Source organism: Elephantulus edwardii, unplaced genomic scaffold, assembly GCF_000299155.1.
Source record: "Elephantulus edwardii isolate Elephantulus edwardi_28Jun2011 unplaced genomic scaffold, EleEdw1.0 scaffold00104, whole genome shotgun sequence".
In the NCBI taxonomy this organism is placed as follows: Eukaryota; Metazoa; Chordata; class Mammalia; order Macroscelidea; family Macroscelididae; genus Elephantulus; species Elephantulus edwardii.
In genome coordinates this window covers 9,339,178-9,355,689 of record NW_006399854.1, presented here as the reverse complement: position 1 = coordinate 9,355,689, position 16,512 = coordinate 9,339,178, and the positions used below count along the sequence as shown (strand labels likewise).

At 47.4% G+C, this 16,512-nt stretch overlaps 1 pseudogene; it reads right to left on the bottom strand.

Annotated features, from left to right (window-relative positions):
* Positions 1-474: 474 nt before the first annotated feature.
* LOC102851716 lies at positions 475-1,915 on the bottom strand (annotated as a pseudogene).
* Positions 1,916-16,512: the final 14,597 nt, after the last annotated feature.

Here is a 16,512-nt window from a genome sequence, read left to right as displayed (position 1 = left end):
AGGATTTCTCGCCCATCTTTTTCTTTCTTTCTTTTTTTTTTATAGAAATGTACCATTTTATTACAAAGATCCCCACAAACATGAAAATAGTATCTGAAAAAAGGAAACTAGACTATCAAACTCCACCTGCAGAACTGGGGTAGAATAGGGGGCAGGTAGTGAGTTCCTTGGCTCACCAATCTAAAGTGGTTGAAAAGAACTAGGAATCCCTGAGGGCCCAGCACCCCCATCCTAGGATGTGCATGTCAGGATTCTGTCCTGTGTCTTGTTTAAAAGACAGCAGCTACAGTGCACCTAGCAGAGCTGCCCTGGGCTGGGCTCAGGGACCTTGTTCTGGTCTAGTCCCTGAGGATATTTATATTTAATATACTTTTATATAAATACACAGAGAAATAGAAAATATAAACTCTTGAGGGGTTGGGGAAAAACGTGGGTAACTTTGCAAGAAGCCAAAACTAGCGAGGTCTGCTCAGGTTACTTGACCTCCTCCTTGACCCCTTTGGCTTCAGGCTTCTCCTCCTTGGTTTTCTCCTCTTCTGTGACTTCTTTCTTTTCTTCTGGGTCTTTCTCTTTTTCATCCTCTATTTTGACTCTCTTGGCTTTTTTAAAGTTAGAAGAGTTCTTGCGTCCACCTTCTCCCTCCTCATCAGAGTCAGAGAACTCTTCTTCACAGGCAGTTCGTTTGTCAGAGGAAGATTGAGATGCGTTTGTCAGGGTCTTCTTCATCCTCTTCACCACTTTCCTCCGGGATGGCATCCTCAGGAATTGCCTGCATTTGAACTCCAGGTGCATGAGGCAGCATTCTTACGTTCTCAAATAGTCTTTGTTTGATCTTCTCCAAATACTCATTTGTGTTCTGGTTGGTCATATTGGAAGGACTGATGTGAAGTTTAAAATCTGGTCCAAAGTACTCAAAATAGTCATTGTATGGAAGCTCATTAGGAATATCTGTGCTCAGGGCCACAGCTGTTTCGTATGTCCAGCATCGGGCAACATTACGAGTGGTATAGCCAGCTCCTCCCAGCATCAGCATCGGCAGATTGAAATTCCTCACGAATTCCACACACTTGGCATGCCCTTTGATGGTCAAATTGAAACAACCTAATCGATCCCCAGAGAGGGAGTCTGAGCCACACTGTAGGACGACTGCACTAGGTTGGAACATCTCCATTACTTTGGACATGACCGGCCTGAAAATGGCCTCATAGGACTCATCATCAATCCCATCTCGGAGCGGGTAGTTAACAGCATAGTACTTGCCTTTGCCAGCACCAACATCCCGTAAGTCCCCTGTTCCTGGGAAGTACTCTCCACACTTATGAAAGAACACAGTCATGACCCGGTCTGTGGTATAGAAGGCCTCTTCCACGCCATCACCATGGTGAATATCAATGTCAATATACAGCACCCTCTGGTGATACTTTAGCAGTTCCAGGATGGCCAAGACGATATCATTGACGTAACAGAAGCCAGATGCTTCAGACTTCTTTGCATGGTGAAGGCCCCCAACCCAATTCACAGCGATGTCTGTCTGTTGCTTATTAAGTTTCACAGCACTTGCAATGGAGCCACCAGTAGATAACTGACAGAACTCAAACAGGCCATCGAATACCGGGCAATCCTCACCAACACTGAATCTCTGCATCTGCTTGCTATACTCGGACATGTTTTCTGGGCGAATGGAACGCAAGAATTTAATGTAGTCATCACTGTGGTACTTGGTCATCTCCTCAGCATTGGCTTTATGAGGGCGATAGATTTCCATCTTTCGGTAGAGACCATAGTTAAGCAGCAAATTGTGAGTCATGCGGATCCGGTGGGGCTTCATTGGATGACCTTGTCCATAATAGTAATTTCCAACATCCCCATCGTAGTAATAACAGACTTTTCTCTTGGTGCCTTGAGTCTGCGCCATCTTGCTCACCTCCAGTGGATTTAGTCAGTCGGTCTGTCTGCTCTATGGCCTGTAGCTCCGCGCAGCGGCCTCGCCCATCTTTTTTCATTCAGAGCCACCAATAGACTTGAAATGCCAGAGACACAGGGTCTTAGGGTTAGCTACAGAATTTGGCTTGAGTCACCACTTATTGAACACATCTCTAGGCTCTGCTGAGCATTCGACTATGTTGCCTCATGGTTTAGACTCACAATATCATATGCGGTAGGTGTGATGATTACATAACTCCATTTTACAAGTGAGAAACACAAACTGGAAGGAGTTTCACACCTCGTCAAAGAGAGCAGGGCTAGTAAACTGGTCAGCGGAGATTTGAGCTTAGGTGTGTCTGACTGCAGACCTGGTTCTGAAAGGCGATAACTTTCAGGAATGAAGATGAGAGAGCAACAGGAGAACCATGAAGTTCTGGTAGTGCAATGGCAGTGTGCTCAATTACTGACCAAAAGGTTAGCAGTTCGGATTCACCCAGCAACTCTTAGTAGAAGGACCTGGTTAGCTAATGTCATAGAAAATAGACATGACAACCTTGGAACTCCCTAAAGACAGACTTTTGTAAGAAAGCCAAGGAGTCAGTGCTGCAAGACAGAGATGAGCCAAGTATCTGTGTTGCCTGAACTGACTTTCAAGGAAGGGAAGTTGACGAAGAAGAAAAATGCCTCCTTCATGCATTTTCTTAAAAGTCTTCCACAGGAAGCTCCCTTGGCCACTCCATCTAACAAGCCACCTCATCTCTTTAATGATGATTCACATCCACCTTCTGCGGCACCTATTTCTGCTCATCATGCCAGCCAGCTTCCTGCTCAAGAATATCAGCTCCAGGAAAGCAAGGTTTGCTACTTTATGCACTGCTGTGCCCCTGCACCAGCTGCTTTCACATTAATTCTGACTCATGGCAAACCCAAGTGTGTCAGAGTACAACTATGCTCCAGTGGCTGAGTCGTCAAAGGAGATTGCCAGGCCTTTCTTCTGAGGCACCTCAGGATGAACTGGAACCTCCAACCATTCAGAATGCCAACAATTTGCACCACCCAAGGGACTCCACATTCATATAGTCCATATCCACTGCCATTAATTATGTCTAATTCATCGGGTTTCGGAGGCTGTCAATCTGTATCTTTCTCCCAAACACTGCTGGTGAATTTGAGCCACCAACCTTTTGGTCAGCAGACTTAGGTTATATAATATACACCAGAGGCTCCTTACATTCCTGTATTCTCATTGTTGTTGAGTCAATTATGACTCATAGCCACCCTGCATTAGGTTTCTGAGATTGTTTATCTTTAAAAGAGGAAACTGCCCATCTTTCTCCCAGCTGATGGATACAAACCGATGACCAGTTGGTTAACAGCACAATAATGCATTATACTCTAAACCACCAGGGCTCCTCATATTCATATATAGTAAGTGCTACATAAATCATAGTTGGAGGAATGAATATGTTACAATTTAACCAAGTAGAGTCAGTATATGAAGGAAAAAAAGGATGATCCATCCCCTCAGAGAAAGACTGATGAGAAAAGGCAGAGGAATTTGCTGAAGGAGACAGGGGGAGGAGCTGGGGCCCTCAAGATGAACCTGACCAGGGACAACCATGGCGTGCCAGATCCCCCAGGAGCTCCAGAAGAGGCTTCCTGCTGGCAGTAGTGCTTTCCAGCTGCCAGGCCCAGCTGAGGGCTTTTGCCAGGGGAGGGAGTGGAGAAGGCTAGGCTGTATAGCCTGGAACAATGGCCTATGGACAAGAAACTGGCCAGAGGGACAGCCTGGGATGGGGCAGTGGGGTGTGTACTTATGAGAAGCAGAAGACAGCCTTCCATGCAGCTGCAAAGACAACACCCTCCTAATACACAGAGACCCCCTCAGCCCCTGCACAACAGAGAACAGCCAGATGGCTTCACTCCTACCCCTAAAATGCTAGGGTTCAGTTTGGGCTTGTGGGAACCAACTCAAGCCTGAAACCAGAGCCTCACAGGGCCTGAAGGGACATGAGGTGACATGCTTTCCATCTGGAACTCATTGCTTTCCCTCTCTGGCCAGGTTATACCTCAGACCATGGCCTTTGGCCTCCTCCTGTGTAAACACAGTGACCCTGGGATGGCTGTGGATTTGGTAAAGCAAATGTTTATTCAGGAGCTGGGATAGTTCAGGCTACGGGTGTAAGCTTCCTCATTGGCTCCTGATATTGACTATCTCCTTTTTTGCATACACATACACATACACATTCAGTGAGCTGCAAAGTCCTGAAGGGGCCCTTCCATGCCAGTGAGCCCTTTATTTTGTAAAGGCATCTGTGGAGACACTTTCCACCTTACGAGGCTTCATTTGATCCTTGCCAGATCCCCCTTGTGAAAGAAGAGCAAACAGATCTGCTTTGCCCATGTAGAAACTGAGTCAGAAAAGTGACTTGACACAGTCATGCTGGAAAAGCAAAGATTAGAGAAGGAGTAAGAAAACTGACTTCTGGTCTCCAACTGACCAATAAATGCAGGTTCAAATCATTTCACTTCTCTGGGAGCTGCTGCCTTCATACGTAAACTGAGGAGGCTAAGCTGAGATTCCTTCCAGCCCAGGTTACTCCATCAATCTTTAATGCCATGCAGTAGAGCTGGAAAGAAAACTCAGACAAAAATTTAGTGTTTCTTCTAGACCCCCTGATATGCACTACTGATATAAAGGACCCCCAAAGAAGCTCTTAGGGCCCCCACGCACACACTCCACTCCCAGGACTTGGCCTCCGTTTACCCAATGTCCTTCACATAGCACAAGTCACTCTAGGACTTGCCCAACCTCCCAGGAAGGGAATGAGAAGTGGCAGAGACAGCAAGGAGTTAGCAGCAGGTGGACCAGCAGGGAGGGGAACACCAACCACATGGGGTAAATGTGCTCTGACTACTAACCTCGGAAGCTCTGGTAGCTTAGTGGTAAAGAAATGGGCTGCCCACCCAATTGTACGCAGTTTGGATCCACCATCTCCTCTCGAGAAAGTTGGGCAATCTCCTCCTGTGAGATCTACTGCCTCTGAAAACTCACTGATGTGTCAGCTCAGTAACAACTAACCTAACAACTGCCAACCTGACAACAGGCAGTGCAAGCTCACCAGCTACTCAGAGGGCCAAAAATGGGTCAATAGAAGAGCGGCCTGGTCCATAGGCAGCTGTGCCGCTAACCTAAAGGCCTCCCTTCTCTGGAGGTTCTAACTGACCAGTGGTTCTATTTGAGAAAGATGGACAATCTCCTTTCCTGCGATTGGGAAATGGCACTGGAGGGTCAGCTATGAGTCAGTTCCAATTCGATGTCAAAAAGTGAGAGTGAGTGACTAGACTACAAATTGGTGGTTTGACCTGCCCAGCTGTACTGAAAAAAAAAAAAAAAAAAATCAAAAGGGCTTGGCAATCAGCTTCTGTAAAGGTTACTGTTAGGTGAGGTCACGTCACCCCTGACAGCTTAGAAAACTCTATGGAGTCAATCGACTCCCTGGTAACAGATTTGGGGTTTGATACCGTCCTGAGTCTTCCCAGTCAAGAATAAGGGGCCAAAGGGGGGGGGGGGGTCTCGTATACACATTCCTTCGGCTCTTTAATCCTGAGGTTTCCTGCTGGGGACAGCAGGGGAAGAGTCACTCCCTCCAGAGGGCACTCGGGACTCCTCTCCCAGCAAAGCAAAGGAGGGGCTGGGAAGGCATTTTCCCAAAGGCTGCGCAGCTGGTGGAGGCGGGGAGCCCACTCCCCCTCTCTGGGCTGTCATTACTCTCCATGCTTATTATTTCTTGAGCAAGGGCCCTGCGCTGGGGCGGCGTGCAGAGACACGGCTGGGGAGGTTCAGGAAGCCCCCTCCCCAGCCCTGGGTTCCCAGCAGAGAGGAATGCCGCCTGGGGCCTCCAGAGGGGCTCCAGAGCTGGGGACTCGCTTAGCGAGTGACCTCAGGGATGAAACGATTTCCCAGCTCCTAACAACGTCCACCCCACCTCCCCAGCTTTACGTTTCCTATTCCTTCATTAACTTTCTCCCCAAAAGAGCTCTCAAATTGTAGAAGTCGCTTTCAAACCCAATAGCTGGAGGCGGGGTGCAAATGACCGAGACAGTTCCCGGAGTGGGCGACGTCGGGGCAAAGAGTGGCACCAAGCGGCCTCTGCTTTCTGCTCTCGAGCACCCAGATTCTGGCACCCTCTCTAATCTCTGCAGGGCATGAGGCAGAGGTTCCCCGGAGGGCTCACTGTATGGTGTACCAACCCGGAAAAGACCGTTGTCCCTCTTATGATTCCAGGACCAGACGCCCCGGTCCTTCCCCAGAGGGGCCCACCGTGCCGGCCCACGGTGCCAGCCCAGAACCAGCCCTCAGCGGCGGAGCGCGCAGAGAAAGGGAGTGGGCACCGCCTCGCGGGCTTCCCAGGTTTCAAATTGAGCCACGGGGCCACCCAGCGCCTTCGCTCCTGTTTCCGGGGTGGGGGCAACAGGACAGAAAATGTCTGCTCGCACAGCCCTCCTGTGCTCCAGTCCCCTGCCGGGAGGGTCGCCCAAGAAGGAACCAGCACAGCCCCGGGCCCTCCCGGGACGTCCAGCCCTGACCACAGAGGGAGCTGGAGCCGGTGGCCCGGCAGGGCGGGGACCTCAGTCGCGATTCGGAGCCAATTTGCCAAAAGCCCGGGCAGCGGGCGAGAACAGAGCCGAGGGACACTCACCGAGCGGTGGCCGTCCCGCAGAGTCCCGGCACTGGAGGCGCGCGGGGCTGTCCAGGTGGCGACGCAACGCGGGCACACGTTTAAAAGTCGCTATCGGGAAAGGCAGCGGCTGTCCGCTGCTCCCGCCCACTGCCACCCCCACGGCGGCCCGGGGTGCGGCCAGCTGCGAGCGAGGCCCCCCGGGACCCCAGCCCGCGCGCGGCTTCCCAGCCCGGCAGGAAGTCGGGGCCGAGCGGAGCCCGGGCTGCAGCGGCCGGGAGGGCGGGACGCTCCAGGAATGTTTCCAGTGGGTGGAGACTCGGCCAGGAGGCTGGAATCCAGCAATTGGCGGCTCCGCGGGGGCCCGGGGAGATTTCACGGCCCTGCGAGCTGGAGCCTGGAGCCTGGAGCCGGGGTAAAGGCTGCGATGGGGCCCGAACTCAGTTAATGATTAACTCTCAGGTAACGCGGCCCGGGCAGAACGCGAGCTCCTCCCGGACCGCCCAGAGGCCCTGGGTACAAAGACGCACGTGGTGGCGGCACCTTGGTGTCCCAGACCTGATTACACTGCCTCCCAAGAGGCCTTGTACACCCCAAACCTCCACATTCCCTGGTCAGGGAGCATCGGACTCCGGAAAAGCAGCTTTCCCAAGTGAATCACTAGTGGATTGCGGGGCCCTCTCCTTACTAGAGCCCGGTCACCAGGGCTCTTCTGAGTCACAAAGGTACATCTGGAATTCCTCACCGAAACTCAGGCCGGTGACACTTCACAGCTATAAATCCAAACCTCAGGGCAACAGTCGGGAAGGAGATGAGACGCTGATAGCACGGAGGGGCCTCTCCCAAAGCTCTGCTCAGTGGCAGGAACAAGATGCAGAAACGAGTGTGACAGTGGATCACAGTCTGTGAGACAAAGGCAGAAAACTCTATGCTTGTTTGTTTCCTATGGAAGACACAGCCAGAGACTGGCAAAGTGAGGCAGGGACACCTCCCCCTATACAGACAGGCTGCATTTAAGAGAAGTCTAGGTTTAGACCCTCAGATAAGGAATGACTCCCACTTGGTTAGGGGTCATCATCAGTTCCTTGCAAGGAGAAATGAGAGGTATACCCGAACCATTGGATGTCCTTGATATATGAGCTTAAAACCTCCTCCTCACTTATCAACTACCTCCCTGTCTGACCACTTGCATTTAAGTCTATAATGATTTATTTTGTATACTGACTAGGAGATAGGCAGAGGATGATGACTGAGGGGCTTTCTCTCATTTGAAACCCTCCCTCAAGGAAAGCCTCCCAGCAGCCTCTGGGAAGCTGGGCGGAGCTGTCAGGGACAACTGTCCCTTCCTCCAGGCACCAGTCACGTGTAGCCATGACCTCAGGGTGGACATCCAGACAACACCAAGTGCCCAAACCGGGTTTCCAACTGCTATGAGGCCTGAGTCCCTGTAGGCTCCCAGCATCCTTGCAGGAAGCCCAGCTTTGGCAACTCCTCAGGCCCAGTAGACGAGACTAGCTCCTTGATAGTCAACGCAGGGCTTGCAACAGCTCCGAAAGGGAAGTTCTGACTCGCACAGGAGGAAGGTTAAGTGGTCAAGCGGTGGGCCTTCCGTCAAACAGACAGAGGCCCATGAGTCAGGGAGCTCCCCACTGGCGGTGGGTTTGAGACTCTCATAGAAATAAGCGTATCGGTCAAACTTAGCTGTTATTATTTCTATGAGCATGTTGTCTTAAACCATTAAAAGAAAAACCAGTGGGTGATCTGAAAAGAAAAATCCTGCATTTTCGCATATTTTGTCATGTTTTCCATCTTTAATTCCTATTTTTCTCCTAACTTGGTTTGGAACCTACCCATTTCCTAAGAGAGGAGGGAGTGCAATACCGTCAAAGGTGTGTAGTTTTCACAAAACAAACAAGGCAAGAAATTTTAAAAGGTTGTGGGAGGCTAATGGGAGCTCCAGGTGTTTGCAAGGAGGGGAGGGGCTGGGCGTCAGAGGAAACGGCTTCCAGGTGACTTCCAAACGCAACCGGATCCCCGGTGGAGGGTGGGGCAGAGTCAGCGAGGGTGTCCTTGCGCGGATCTGCGGAGAGAGGGAGGGGACGCGCGGGGACCTGAGTGCAGGAAGCGGAGCCACATTCTTCAGGAGGGGAGGATTTGCTCTCTGACCGCCACTCCAGCGCCTGGAACTGAACTCGTCCTCCAGGAGGGTGATTACTGAGCGGGTCGGAGATAAACAGCCTGCACAGCTCCCGGACGCAGGCGGCCAGACTCGATGCTGGAGGACAAGGTGAGATGAAGCAGGCCTTTATCCTCAGCTTCCGCTTGTCTTTGGTTTCTGCTTTCTTCAATCCTACCAGCCCTTGCTCAGATTCTAACTCCAGAACATCCCCCAGCCGGGGAACCTGTGTTACTGTGCAAGGGTTGACCCTTTACAAACACTGTTTCTCTAGATCCTCAGAGCCGTAGCACAGTGAGGCGGTGGGGTTGTTATCTTTGTTAGGTGACATCGAGTTGACTGAGACTGCTAGCGATCCTATAAACAAAGGATCTGAACCCTGCCCTCTGCCTTCCTCATTATCTCTGGTAGACTTGAGCCCATCGCTACAGTCCTCAATCCATCTCCTTGAGGATCTTCTTTTTCCCTGACCTCTCACCTTTCTAAGCATAATGTTCTTTTACAAGGACTGGCCCCTCCTAAGGACAAGCCCAAAGTATGTGAGATAAAGCTTCACCGTTCTTGCCTCCAGGGCAACAGCATGTTGTTGTTGTTGTTGTTGTTGTTGTTGTTATGTGCCGTGGAATCCACTCCCGACTCATAGCGACCCTGCGTACAACAGCTCTGCACCCTGCTCTATCCTGAGCCAACTTCATAGTCTCTGACACACGTGGCCCCATTACCCCAGTCACTGAGCCAATCTACTCATCTAGGATCTTCCTCTCTTGTGCTGTCCCTCCACCTTTCCAATCATAATGACCCTTTCCAAAGACTGGTCCCTCCTGGCAACATGCCCAAAGTATGTCACATGGAGTTCCAAAATCCTTACTTTCAAGGCTTAGCCTGGTTTCGCCCTTGAAGTCATCAACTATTTCATCTTGCTTATATCCATAATCAATGTCCTTGGTGCCAGCCATGAAGAAATCAAAAGATAACAATGTATACAAACACTATAAGTAAACCAATATAAAATAAAAGTTTTGTTTTTAAAAAAAAAAGAAATCAAAAGATGTGTTGTACTGGGAAAATCTGTGTCAAGGACCTCTTCAGGGTGTTAAGGAGAAATTCTTTCCATTTAAAAACGAAAATGTGCCTGATGCAAGCTGTGGTCTTTTCAGTTACTTGCTATGCATCTGGAAGTTGGATGATGACTAAGGATGGCAGAAGAATTGTTGCCTTTGGGTTGTGGTGTTGGAAAAGAGTGCAGATGTCTTCATTTTACACATACGTCCTGAGGATCCACAGACCAAAACTGGCGAATCCACAAAAGCAAAACCAAGCAGGAGTCCAAACTCGTTCAACATTTGACTGCACGCTATATGCCAGCCAGTACTCTAAGGCGTTTACATGAGTAATTGCTCTTACAAAAAAGTCGTCTCATCACGATCTCTTTGCCATCAAGTTGCAACAGGCCTCGTAGCTGATTCTCCAGCGGGTTTTTGCAGACTGTAAATCGCATGAGAGGAGATTGCCTATTATCTTCCTTAGAGCTGCTGGAGAGGCACAACCCAACTCCTATGGCCACCAGAACTCCCTTACAAGGAAGGCTTGAGGCACAATAACACAGTTGCTTGGTAGAGTTGGGATTCCTAACAGGGGTACCTCACTCTTAGCCACTGCTGTTCTGTTCCCTTTTGGCCCTGGTTCGATGCAGTTCAAAGAGCCTCCTGGTAAGTGAGTTGCTCTGTTAAGCAAAGGTGATACCTCTGCCCGTTGGAATCCACCATCTGTTCTATGAGATCAAGAAGGACAATCTCCTCCCTAGCCACTTACAGCCTCTGAAAACCCAATGGAGGGTCAGCTGACCACAATGAGTGGAGTTTTTATATGCAATTCAGCACATAATTATGCCTTGCCCTGTTCCTAATCATGACAATATATCTAGCTTGTTTCTGAAAAAAGATTATACTCTTTATGGCAATACTTTTATATTAAGTGTGATGAACTCAAACAATCCCAACAGTTTGTGATAAACCACACACAACATCCCCTAGATTTCAGCTTTCAAGAATAAAAACTGATTCAGGTAGGGGGCCCTGGGCTGTAGTCCTTTGGCAGCTCAGACCGTTCTCCTTTCTTCCCCTACCAAGTCTTGCTTCAGTGGCCTCGCCCTGCTGTGAAATCATTTATTACTATAATGATACCTTGTGTCTCAGGAGTGCCTTTAATCCAACATCTTAAAGTGTTCTGACAAATACTTTAATTCATCTTCACAGTATCCCATCAACAACATAAGAGAGTTCCCACCTATCCACATCCTCTCCAACATTTATTACTTTTTGGTGGGATACTGGGATGATAGAGGTCTTCTCCCTGTTTTATGGGTGAGAAAACCAAGACAACATAATGGAGAGGACTCACTGTGGAATTTAGCGCAGGGTTTACTCTCCTGTCCCTCAGCCTTCCCCCTTCCTAGCTCTTGACTGCCAACACTAGCATCAAAATTTCAAATCTGAGAGACAAAGGCCATTGAGTGTTCACAATAAAGGACATTTCCAAATTGTCATTTCAGCTGCTCTGTTGTGGTAGACCTCGGAAGAGGGAGGGAATGCCAACCCAGACAGAGTGGGGTGGTGGGTAGAATAGCCTTCTGACAAAGAGAAAAGAGCCACACGGACAGGTGAGGGAAGAAGAATGAAGGCCCAAACATAGAGGAAATCCTGTTCATGGGTGATTGAAAAGTTCAGCCTGCCCTGCGGTTTCAAAGCAAGCTCCCATTTTAGTGACGTTTCTCAAAAGTATGCCACAAGCAAGAAGAGAGAAATAATAAAAAATAAAAAAAAGTTCCAACATCATTAGATTTAAAGACATTTGGAGAGATGCAAATCAAAACAACAATGAGATATCATCTCACTCCAGCAACAACAGCAGAGCTCACTGACACAGAAAACAGCAAATGTTGACAAGGGTGTGGAAAGATTAGAATGCTCATATACAGTGGGTAGGATTGTAAAATGATGTAACCACTGTGGAAAATAGTTGACTGAGTGCTTCCTTTAAAATGTGAGAATTTACCTGGCAGGGGAGATACCATGATCACCAAGGTGATTTTCCCAGGGCAAGACTTATCCACTGCACTCTGGATATGCTGACCCCTGCGATTTCCCAAAATGTGAGAACCTTGACTGTATAATTTGTGGTATTGGGGGACTATGTGCTTTCCCCTGGAAAAGAAAAAAATGTCATGATAGAAATATCAGCCAGTAACCCCACTAGACACATCCTAAAGAAATAAGAGGTGCAAAGAGAACAGATACACGCACACCTGTGCTCACTGCAGCATTGTTCACAATAGCAAAGAAATGATAACAACACGGTGAATGGATGGATAAACAAACTGCACACACACACACAATGAAATACCATGTAACTCGAGGCTGTGGAAGAATTCAAGAAACACCAAATAATATGTATAAGTCTGGAGAACATTAAACTGAGTGAAATAGGGGTCTTCCACTATAAAAAAAAGCTAAAGAAAGGTTTAGACACAGAAAGAGTCATCTTTTTTCTTTTACTTTTTATTTTATATTGATTTGCTTACAAAGTTCATATACATTGTGTATTACACTATTCTTCATTCACATTGCATTTCATACAATCATTCCCATGCATGATGTTTTATAAAATTAATTACCAATGGACTATACCCACCATTACCCTATCCAGGTCCCTGATGTATCTTTCTCATTTCCTTTACTTCCTCCTTGTGATTGTGCAACCCTGTGATTTTGGCCCAGCACATCCTCAGCCCTTTGCTCCCCTCTTCCCCCCTTGGATTCCCATACATGTTTTATTAGTTATCCTTCTATTTTTATAATAATGGTCTTATGCAGTGTTTATTTTTATGAACCTGAGTTAGTTCACTCACCATAATGCTCTCTAGTCTCAACCAAGTTATGTAGTGTTTTTCTAAATCATTACTCCTGAGTGCTGCATAGTACTCCATTATGCACCACAATTTATGAGTCCATTCAGCTGTGGTTGAACATTTGGACTATTTCTGTCTTCTTGTGATGAAGAAATGCTCAAAATCACTGGCAATAAGGGAGATGCAAATCAAAACCACAATGAAATACCATCTCACCCCAGTAGCAGTGGCAAAGATTAGCAGGCAGCAAGTAATAGATGTTGGAGAGGATGTGGAAGGGTGGGAACTCTCATACACTGCTGGTAGGATTGTAAAATGGTACAACCACTCTGGAAGGCAGCTTGGCATTTCCTCAATAAGTTGAGCATAGAAACTTCCTATAACCCAGCTATTCCACTACTAGCAATATACCCCAAAGAAATGAGAACTGAGACACAAATGGAGATTTGTACACCAATGTTCATAGCAGTGTTATTTATCATCACAAAAAAACCCCCAACCCTATTCTTTGATGGTTACTAGGGATCTCTGGTGGCCTACTTGTTAGAAATTTTGCTTCAGTCTTGAAGGTGTGAGATGAGAATCCATCAGCTGCTCCAAGGGAGGTGGGGGGAAGGGGCAAACTCCTCCTGTACAATTAACTGTTTCTGAAAACCCACCAAAGGGTCTGGGTTGGTCCTAACCCTATGGTACACAATAATGACAGAGATGGAAGAGGGAGGGAAAATCAGTAAGTAGATAAATACTCATTAAGATGGGCAAAGGCAAAGACATTATAAAGAAGGAAGACATAGATTAGTGCACAAGAAATGTAACAACAAAAAAAATTTAACACTTATACTTTAAAGGACACCACTAAGAAAGTGAATAGATTTGCAAAGAATAGGAGAAAACTTTTGTCGTTCATTTATCTGATAAAGGACATTTTAAAAAAAATTTTTTTTATTGTATTATTTTTACGTGTACTGTCAAATCAGATCTGACTGCTACAGGAGGAGATTTCCCCCTCCTTCTCCAGCAGAGCATTGGTGGATTTGAACTGTGTACCTCTGGGATTGCAGTGCAGCGTCTTGCCACTAGGCCACCAGAGCTCCCTGATAAAGGGCTTTGATATGAAATATGTAACAAATTCTTACAACTCAAAAACCAATAACTCACTTTAAAACATTGGCAACGTTTCCAGAGAGACACTTCCTCAAAGACAGACAGATGGCCAACATGCACATGAAAAGATGGATCATCAGAAAAATACAAGTCAAAATCACCATGAAGAAATATCACTTCACACCTATCCTCACTGCTGAGTACTCGCTCAGAGTCACGGCTGACCCCTCCGTTGGTTTCCGAGGCTGTAAACTCCCTGGAAGGAGAGTGCCCATCCCGTGGAAGGAGATTCTCCCTTCGAGCCACTGGTGGATTCAAACAGCCAGCGAAGCACCACCTTTGAGTTACCAGTACAACAACCTTTGAGTTATCAGTGCAATGAACTACAGACTATACCACCAGAGCTCTCACCACATTCGCTTGGACGGCCAAAATAGAAAAACACAGGTATTGACAAGGGTTGGGAGACATCAGAACCCTCATACACTGAAGAGGTGGGAATGTAAATGGTGTAGTTACTTTAAAAAATTGACTGGCAATTCCCTCAAACAGGTGGAAGATGGGGGGTGGGGATCATTATAACATAGTTATACCTGCCATATGGCTTAGCAACTTCACCTTTATACATAGGACATACCCAAAAGAAACAAAAACTGAACCCTCATGCACACAAATGTTTTTGCCATAAAAAATAGGAACGTTATTTAGCCACAAGAAAAGAGTGAGCCACTGTAACGCAGATAATCCTTGAAAACAGTATACTAAGAGAAGCCAATCATAAAGAACCATATATTGTATTATTCCATTTATATTAAATATCTGAAATAGGTAAATCTATAATCTACTACCAATTGGGTTTAGAAGGGGTCGTGGTACTAGGGATATTGTTGCTGATGTTAGATGGATCTTGGCTGAAAGCAGAGAATACCAGAAGAATGTCTATCTGTGTTTCATTGATTATGCAAAGGCATTTGACTGTGTGGATCATAACAAACTGTGGCTGACTCTGAGAAGAATGGGAATCCCAGAACATTTAATTGTGCTAATGCGAAACCTGTACTTGGATCAAGAGGCAGTAGTCAGAACAGAGCAGGGTAACACTGCATGGTTCAAAATTGGGAAGGGTGTATGCCAGGGATGCATCCTGTCTCCATACCTTTTCAACATGTATGCAGAGCAGATTATCCGAGAGGCTGGGCTCTATGAGGAGAATTGTGGCATCAGGATTGGTGGAAGATCTATTAACAATCTGCGTTATGCTGCAGATGACACAACCCTGCTTGCTGAAACTGAGGAGGACCTCATGCACTTGCTGCGAAGGGTCAAGGACTGCAGCCTTCAGTATGGACTGACGCTCAATGTCAAGAAGACAAAGATTCTCGCCACTGGACCAATTGGCAGTGTCAGGATGGATGACGAAGAGATTGAGAGTGTTCACAGCTTCAGTTTGCTCAGCTCCATGGTCAACATTCTTGGCACCAGCAGTCAGGAAATCAAAAAGCGTATTGCGATGGGAAAGTCTGCTGTTAGGGACCTCTCAAAGGTACTCAGGAGCAACAGTGTCTCTCTGGAGACTAAGGTGCACCTGATACAGGCCAAGGTCTTTGCAATCGCTTGTTATGCATCAGAGAGTTGGACAATGACTAGGGAGGACAGAAGGAGAGTGGATGCTTTTGAGCTGTGGTGCTGGAGAAGGGTACTGAATGTACCATGGACTGCCAGGAAAACAAACAAATTCATCTTGGAGAGGATTAAACCAAGCTACTCCTTGGAGACAAGGATTCTGGGGCTTCGTCTGACATACTTTGGACATGTTGCCAGGAGGGATGGGTCCTTGGAGAGGGACATCATGCTTGGGAGGGTGGAGGGACAGCGCAGGAGGGGAAGACCCTCTATGAGATGGATCGATTCAGTGACTGGGGTAATCGGGATGGGTGTGTCAGAGGCAGTGCAGTTGGCGCAGGATAGAGCAGGGTTTAGGGCTGTTGTGCATAGGGTCGCTATGAGTCGGAAACGACTCGACGGCACATAACAACAACAACAACAACAACAACAACAACCAATTGTTCCTTGGGAAAAAGATGGGCTGTCTCCTTCCGGAAAGATTTCCAGCCTTGAGACCCACTGGAGGGGCACTATGAGTTGTAAACAAGAGTTTGATTCAGAGGCAGTAGATCAGGGGTTGCCTAGGGCAAACATACCAGAGATGGTGAAAGTGGCCCAGGACTGGGAAATATTTCATTCTGTTATACAAAAGGTTACCGTGAGCCTTAGCCTACCCTATGACAACAAACAGCAACAACAGGGCTGCAAAGTGACTGCTAACAGGTATAAAGATTCTTCATGCGGTGATGAAATGTTTGAAAATTGTGGCGATGGTTGGATGGTTGCACAACTCTTAGTCTACTAAGCGATGTTGAATGGCACACTGAATGGGTGTGTTGTACGGCATGTGAAACATATCTCAATAAAGTTATTAACCCGAAAGTTGAGTCACTAACATCCGCTTCAGTGGGTTCATCAGAATCTTGGGTGGAAAGGACCAGCCCTGTGAATGGCAGCAGATTACACTGAAGTTGGAGAACCACAGCAATGTAAATACCCTTTGTGGCCTTGAACCTTGTGGCCTCCAGGCTTCATGGAGGGAGAGTGAAAAGGAAAATATGTAATTGTCTCCGGACGGACAATTGGCCTCTGGAGGGAGGCATCTATCTGTA